General features: G+C 33.8%; 1 pseudogene; it reads left to right on the top strand.

The window, feature by feature from the left end:
• Window positions 1-1,382: 1,382 nt before the first annotated feature.
• Window positions 1,383-7,899, top strand: LOC114715543 (putative leucine-rich repeat receptor-like serine/threonine-protein kinase At2g19230; annotated as a pseudogene).
• Window positions 7,900-8,791: the final 892 nt, after the last annotated feature.

The raw sequence follows: 8,791 nt of genomic DNA, 5'->3' as shown, positions 1-8,791 counted from the left end.
GTCTACACGCACCTCCATTTTGAATTTTTGATATTATTTATTAAAAATTTTATCTCATAAATTAAAAAAATAATCCACATATAAGAATCATTGTTATTTAATAATTAATATTGTCTTCAACCTTATTTCCTAAGAAAAAAATATTACTCTTCTGTTCTTAATATATGACTTAGTTATTACATTGATTTTAGTTTTAAATGTAAGATCTATTTTTCATATTTATCAATTTTTTAAATTATTTCTACAGATATTTCCTCAATCATAATCAAGTAGGAGAAAGGAGGATATTATACAAGATAATTGTAATGTTTTAAAAAATATGTTATATATCTTATAATTAATTAACTTTTTTAATCTAATTAAATTAGTTAAATAGGTTTTATATCAAGAACCGAAAAAATAATAAAAAAAAATGTTTCATGGGACTAAATGGCCCATTAATGTTGTCTTTAAAATTTTAAAATACAAATAATTTTGTTTGCAAAAGTCATATAGCTAAAAGATAAATGGAAAGAAAAGTTGTGTAAACCATAAAATAGAGTTACTTATTACAAGAGGCTATACATTTTAAAATTATTTTGAAGGATATAACAACCGCAAATTTTAAATGTGATATACGACAAGACATTGAGGCATATTATGAAAGTTATAAGAACTTTGAGAATTCTGTGAAATAGATGTATTGAAAAAATAATGTTAAATAGAGTAGCCTTTTAAAGGTAAAACTAAAAATATGTGTGCACAGTCTCTCTTATTCCAATAATTTTATTTCTGGTATATAATATTTCTTTTGGCAATAAATGTGAACTAATTAATGAATTTATTTTAGTTTTAGATATAAAATCTTAATATTATTTTTTGTTAAATTTATAATTTTTAAAAAATGTTCCTATTAATTAGATTGAGTAAAGAAGGATTTTATCCAAGAGGTAATGATTAAAAAATATTTTAAAAAAATCAAGCTATATTTATTGTAAATAGTTAACTTAACTTTTTTTTTTAAATATTTATAAATTAGTTGCTTTCCCTTACATGAGTCTTTGAAGCTGATGGACTAATATTAGCCTCCTCAAATATTTTAAAATGTAGTTTAAAAAAAAAGGAAAAATCGTTTAAAAAAACTGTTAAAATAAAAAAAAATTGCACACAGGACCGATTCTTAAAAGTTATTATCAAAACTCATATTGATATTGTCATGAGTTCTAATTTATAATTTTTTATTCCAGCGGCTTTCTATGGTTATTTCCCAAAAAGAAAACATTTTAAAAAGTAACGTCGGTTTGGATTCGAACTGGGTAATGGGCCCCACATGGTGGCGTTAAGTCAATCTATGCTCCTCGCAGTGATGGATACGTACTTCGCCAGAACGCGGTGTGTTGGACTCGTTTTCTCAGTTGTGTTTATGAAGCAGTGGGCATTTGAACCGAAAGTGGCAGTGGCAAACAATGAAGATTGCATCAGAATTGACGTTGCTTTTACTTGCTTTCTTCATTCCTCTTCACAACGCAAGCTGGATGGCTTCAGACTCCAAAGTTGCCTCTTCTGATGATTCAGGCAAGTTGCCTCTTCGTCCGCATAATTGTCCCGTACAAGAGCAAAAACACCCACATTTTAGCATTGCACTTTCCCTTGCATTCTTTTAAAATGGTTTCTTTTTTTCTTATTAGTTAACTCGCATCTTCCTCCATTATGTGTTTTCTATATTAAGCTTCTTTAACGAGGCTCTGTTTCTATTTTGACTTGAACATTTGTAGATCACATAGGCATAGATTGTGGGGTGGAGGAGGCGTACCAAGACAGTGAGAGCAACATGTGGTATAAACCAGATTCAGGTTTTGTAGAAACAGGCCAGAATCACAACGTACCATACAACTTCTCCAAATCCCAAATGTCGAAGCAACTTAACACACTGAGAAGTTTTCCAGATGGAAAAAGGAACTGCTATACTCTCACTTCCAGTAGAAACAGCAAGTACATTGTCAGAGCTTTCTTTGCTTATGGAAACTATGACTTGAAGAACAAAAAACCCATTTTTGATTTGTATCTTGGTGTCAATCTCTGGAAGACTATTGAATTTGACGATATCACGTCGTATTATTCTGTTGAGGTTATTCTTGTTGCCTTAGCAGACACCATAAGTGTGTGTCTTGTTAAAACGGGAAAAGGTGTTCCTTTTATTTCGTCCTTGGAATTATGGCTTCTCGGTGATAATATTTATCAAATCTCCAGTTCGATTCCGTTGGATCTCTTGACCCGGTCTACCCCTAGCAAGCCAGGAGACGACAGGTTCATCAGGTACACGTCTGTGTATGACCCTTGGTCAAAATCAAGCATTGAAATACACCACCATGCGAGCGCGCGCGTGTTTTCTCAATTTTATATGAGTTCTATGCTTCCCAGTTCCCACATCAAATCAAGTTACACTTTACATCTTATAAATATTTGTTTTCGACTCTGTTCTCTGTTTGGTAAACGCAGGTTTAAAGATGATACATATGGTCGTGTGTGGTTTAAAAGATCCTTCGGCAGTTCAAGTATAGCCACCACATCAGTAATTATTGACTTAAATGGAACACAAAGTACTAATAACCTGCCGCAACAAGTATTGAAGACTGCAATACTGTCCACGAGCCTGCACCCTACCATGGAAATCTACTCTGATCAACAAACTGATAGTTCCAACGAGTACTTCTGTTACTTTTACTTCTTTGAATTTGATAAGCAAGCAACAAATCAGAAAAGGATCATGAATATTACTTTCAATGATGGTCGCATCCTCTCGGAGCCCATTACTACTCAATATCTGAAGCTACTCACAATTGTTGGGAATATCACGCAAGCAAACCAGCTTCGTATTTCCATCAATCCCACCCCAGAATCTGATTTACCAGCCATGATCAATGCTTTTGAGATTTATAGAGGACTAAAACAACTTAATTCAGAAACTTATCAAGAAGATGGTAACACCCCTCTTTTCCGGATGATTTATTGCATTTGATTACTTGTACCAGAAAGATGCTGATATCTCTTTCTGCATATATACGTATAGAATTCACTGTTGGTTTTTGTATAAAATAACTGTAGGAATAGCAATAGGTTCGTGTTATGTTAAAAATAGTTGGCTTAATAATAGTTGATTTGGTCATGGCTGACTCAATCAATTTTGACTCTAGGTAAATTTACATAAACCCAAATTCTTGTTTTGCTACCCGCGCTTAAATTCTTTAGCGCTTAGTGCTCTTGTTAGGATCACTTTTGAAAGTTTAGGGAAAAATGCATGGAAAGGGAAAAATACTTTTTGTTGGGTAGAAGTTTGACTTGCTATTCTGAAGAAAGAAGTAAAGAGTAGGGCAGCTATAGGATTGCTATAGTCAAAGTCCATGAGTTGGGGGTTGTGAAAGTTACTTTTTGGGGTCTATAAATCTTATCTTCGGCTGAGCAGTAAAAGGGTGTGAAGAATTTGAACTGTGATCTTGGCCCTTGGGGTGGAGAGAGCCAACCTCTCGAAAGTTTGGCAAGTCTATTGGTTCATTGTGTTGTATCTTGTTCTGTGTATCTTGTTTTATTCCTTGTTACTTTGTAATCATCACTTTCATTGTAGCTAATGTATCAGTGTGTGAGAGTCATCTATTCCCTTGTTATTCAGTAAAACCATTATCAATCTCAAGTTTCCCCACTCTTTGTTGTTTATTTCTGATTTTTGTTGTCGTTGTAAGTTTGTTTAGAAGAGGGTCCTATCAGCTTTTTTGTCCTTTCTTTTTTGGCACTCTTCATTCATCAAGCTTAAACTTACTGAACTACTGAAATAGTTATTAATGCTAAAAACAACAGTTGATGCAATTTTTTTTTTTTGGCCAACAAAGTTGATGCAATTCAGGGAATCAAAAGTATTTATAACATCATAAATTGGCAAGGAGATCCATGCATTCCAGCTAGTCTTGCTTGGGAAGGGGTCGCTTGCACATCTGATGCCAATCCAAGGGTCACTTCACTGTGAGTACTGCTCTTGTTTTCTTCTGAATCACGCAAGTTTGAAAAGAGATGCTTAACTGTTGAAGATATTAATCTACAGTACTGGCTTCTAAAAGTTATAACTAGATAAGCAATAATATAAGATAAAATAACTTTTTTTTGTCTGCTAATGATAATATATCACTTTGATTCCTGTCATGAGATGTATTTGAAGAACTGGTCATTGATAAAAATCGTATGTCCTTGTTCTATTCTTATAACTAATCCTACACATTAGAATAAGTCTAATTATTGTTATTGATGATGATGATGGTATCATTTTGTTGTTAATTAGATCCTCAATCTTAATGACCATGATATTGCGGGAAAAGTTCTTAGATATATCTACCAAACCAATTATGAATTGGCATGTGTACAAGCTGGATGAATTTTCCAGTAGAACTCATCTTTGATATGCTTATATTTTATTAATAATTTTCTAGATCTGTCCATCATTTTTGAACAATATACAATATCTCGTGTTGCAATACATTTCAGCTTCTGCTTTTCTCTTATTCGTATGTTTAATAATGGCAAGAAAATGATTCATTCTGCAATTCAAGCAGGAACTTGAGTTCAAGGGGACTAACAGGGAGGATAGATGATTCATTTTCAAAATTCATTAAACTGAGGTCCTTGTAAGTTTTAGTGTCTTTGACACATACCTTGTAAATCCTCATTTTTCTTTATATCCACAAGGCTTCAGAGGCTATCAACTTGCAAAGTTTTCACTCTGCTTATCTAAATGATAACTTTTATGCAGGGATTTATCATATAACAACCTGACAGGAGAAGTGCCTGAATATTTTGCACAGTTACCAGATTTGAAAGTCCTGTAAGTTAAGATCATTTAGCATTCCCATCGTAATTTCCTCAGCCATGTCCTTCCACCATATTTATCATAAAGTCTCTACAGTAATTTAACAGGGAATCAGCTCACAGGTTCAATCCCCAAGCCACTAAGGCTGAAGTCCGAAGCCTCTTTGTCTTTGAGGTTTCTTTCTCTTCTTTAAGTAAATCTACTATAACCAAGAAGTTTCTTGTCCAAATTTTGGCGTTTCTTTTCCTACATTTGACTTGTCATTTGATCTTATAAACATGAGTAGTCTTGCCGTGATGTAGCTCCATTATTTGATACCAATGCCAAATTATGGTTTCTGAGGTTTAAATTATTAGTCTAATTACTTAATGGTATTTGACACTCTTGCATATTAAGCTGTGTTTTTATTTTGGGCTAGTTTGGAAGGAAATCCGGGCCTTTGTCTGGCTGAATCATGTGGAACAAAGAAGCATGCTACCCTCCTCATTGCATGTATAGCAGCATCCATAGCGGTTTTAATAATGACCGTCCTTATTTATCTGATGAACATGAGAATCAAAAGGAAGAAGCAAGGAGGTAATTTCCTGCTTCTTATATCTTTGGCAGTGTTTGAGGCAATAATTTTTTTTATATCATGGTTTTATGAACTGGTATTCCTTATAGTCCACCTTCATTAAACAAGCTTGATTCAATATCAAAAGAAATCCTATTTATCATAGAACAGAGTTTTCTTTCTCTTCTCATTGTAGCCTTTGAACTTGTTTCACAAATTAATGTTCCATCTATGCTGGGATATAGTCATTACAGTTCCAATTGTCTATCAGCTTTTCCGGATTTTATAAGGGAAAAGAAAGAGACAAGACTTAAGAATCTACGTATCCGTTTTTTTTTTTTTGAAAGAAATATTGTGAACTGTGTGGTTATGGTTATTTACATTGCTTCTGTGAATGTGATGTTTATAGCATTTAAGAAAGAAGGGCGGGAGAATTCAAAGAAACAAGTATTTTCTCTGAGAGAGGTTACTAGAATTACCAGTAACTTCAAAACTGTTATTGGGAAAGGTGGGTTTGGAGAAGTTTACCTTGGCACAGTGCAAGATGGTAAAGAAGTTGCAGTGAAGTTACTTTCTCAGACATCAAGGCAAGGATACAGGGAGTTTCACTCAGAGGTTTGATGCCACAATCATATGCCTGAGGCAATTTTCGTTTATCACTTTTTCTTTGTCCCCATAGTTTTGTTTAGAAAACAAAGACTTCAGAATTTTCAGCATCTTCCTTAAATTCATGATGTTAAACTTCAAACGGCAGGTAGATTTGTTGACTTTCGTTCATCATAAAAACTTGGTTTCTTTTATGGGGTACTGTGAAGAAGGTGATGTGAAAGCATTGATTTATGAATATATGGCAAAGGGGAATCTGCAACAGCTGTTGTCAGGTTAGTTTATGTTGTCACCAAAAGACAAGAACTTCGTATAAGCTTTCTACTTTGCTATGTTGAAGAGAAATTCTTGATGTTACCTGTTGAAGATTATTTTTTATGCCAATGTAGATGCCTGATTTCCTTTTTTTTCTTTTGAAAAGGATTTAAGAAAAGTATTTGGTTTGGAAGAGAAATAAATTACTACCTCCAAATAATATAAGAGCTAGTTGGGAAGTTAAATTTGATCCTAAATATAAGATTTCAATATATTTTACCTCTCATCTTTTGTCGAAATATCCCTATTGATTGCAAGGAGCTCCCACCAAGGGACAATTCTAATCATGTAATGGAAATGATTGAAAGAGGATAGTTTAGGGAGATCAACACACATTTGTGACAAATAACCAATTTAACTAATTTTCTTAATATTCCTAAATTAGTTATTCAGCTCTTATATTAAGGACTGGAGATAATATACAATAAGGGATGTAAGTTTTTGTTGAAGACGTGTGTTTGATTTACATATACTTTGTTTTCTGCACTCTGCAGATGAAAATACAACTGTTTTGAAGTGGTTTGATAGACTTCAAATTGCCCTGGATGTTGCATTTGGTATGCGAAACCTCACATGTACTTTCTGTTAATGGCTTCTATTTTCCTAGTCTTCTCACTAATCATCTCTATACTAACATACTAAAGGTGTTGTATGGGTGTCTTGATGGAAATGCAGGATTGGAGTATTTGCATTATGGTATCAAGCCTCCCATAGTTCACAGGGACTTGAAGACCTCCATATTTTTTGTTGGATGAGAACATGCAAGCTAAAATTTCTGACTTCGGACTGTGTAGATCTTTTGAAAATGAACATGATAGTCATATATCAACTAGACCAGCTGGCACATTGGGTTATCTTGATCCTGAGTAAGCATTGTAGATTACAAATTTTTACCAAATATCTTGTTTTATACATGAAATCTCTGCAGGAGTCTCATCATTTTGTGGCTTAATAAACTGCAGCAGCATGACACCCACACCCACACACGCATATATATCAGAAACAAAGTTTTGAGACTTTAGTTAGAATCCCAGTGCTTTCAACCATTTACCTAGTGCTAAAGATAGGAGCTCAAAGCATAGATTCGCCTATCCTCTTGGTAAATTTCATATGAAATGAAGAAAATAAAGATCATACTATTGACTCTTATTTCATATGTAGATTTCGAAGCTCTGGAAATTTGAATAGAAAGAGTGATGTTTACAGCTTTGGGATAATTCTGCTTGAGCTAATCACTGGACAACCTGCAATGAAACCAGAATCACTTGGAATCAAGATACAATTACTTGATTGGGTTAATCCTAAACTTAACAATGGAGATATTGACTCCATAGTTGATCCAAGGTTAGAAGGACAGTACAATAGAAGTTCAGCGTGGAAACTTGTAGAAATTGCCATGTCCTGCGCCCAACCTACTGCAATCCAAAGGCCTGAGATAAGTGAAGTGTTGACTGAGCTAAAGGACTGTTTGGCTTCAGAAATAAGCCATGAAAGATCAGAGAGCAGCATGAGAAGGTCCAGGAATAATTCACTGGAAACAAGTTCTTTGAATCCTTTTCAGATTGATTCATCATTAGGCCCACATGCTAGATAAGCTTGTAGAATTTCCAATTATGAAGTCTTGAGTGTGTTGTACAGTGGACAATAGACTGTTTTTTGTTGGTTCTCAGTTTGTTTGTAATGGCATTTTCGGCTTCATGGTAGACTAATCCCCTGCGCTTAATTTTCTTTCAAACCACATGAAGTTCAAAATGCTAAATCAATTATGTTTAGGGAAGGCGATGATCAATAGAGACTTCTGAAGATATTATTGAACATACGAAGTTGATTACCAACAAAGAGTGAGATATTTCTCTTAATTTTATGCCCAGGCTAGGAGGCAGGTTTTTGGACGTATTGCTTAGCAATATTAATACAGGATATTTTAAAAAAAAAAAATTCAACTTGATCGAGCGCCTTACCAAATGCTTTAATAACACCAAATTAAATTGATGCCAACTTAATTCTGAGTTGGCAACTAATTGTGCCCAGAATTCAATTAATTTATTTGAAACAATTTTTTTTTTAATCGACCTTTCTCACCTTCTAGGTATTCTAACATTTTAAACACCAACATGTAATTATATTACTATTCTTCCCTGCCCACCTACTAACCTCATATGAGTTGACATTTTACTCAATTATAATTACAATTAAACATGCAAGCAAATGTCGATTAGCACCAAATAATTAGTCTTTCAACAGCACTACTTGAGATTTGAGATTCTCAATGAGAAATTATTTGCGGATGACTTGTTGGTAAGCATCATAAATGTGTGTGAAAGTCTGAAAGATGAGTGATGAAAAAAGGGGCAATTTTTATAGGGGGAAAAATCATTTTTTGTTGGCTGTGAAATGATAAAGCGAAATAGAACAAGAGAGAAAGTTAGAGAAGAAGAGAGCGAGAAAAGAATTTCTTATATTTTGATGGATTAATACAACTGAGA

This window comes from Neltuma alba, unplaced genomic scaffold (genome assembly GCF_004799145.2).
Source record: "Neltuma alba isolate B1F8T4 unplaced genomic scaffold, ASM479914v2 tig00011597_pilon, whole genome shotgun sequence".
NCBI classification, from domain to species: Eukaryota; Viridiplantae; Streptophyta; class Magnoliopsida; order Fabales; family Fabaceae; genus Neltuma; species Neltuma alba.
The sequence above is the reverse complement of the archived record's forward strand: the minus strand, read 5'-3'. Positions and strand labels throughout refer to the sequence as shown.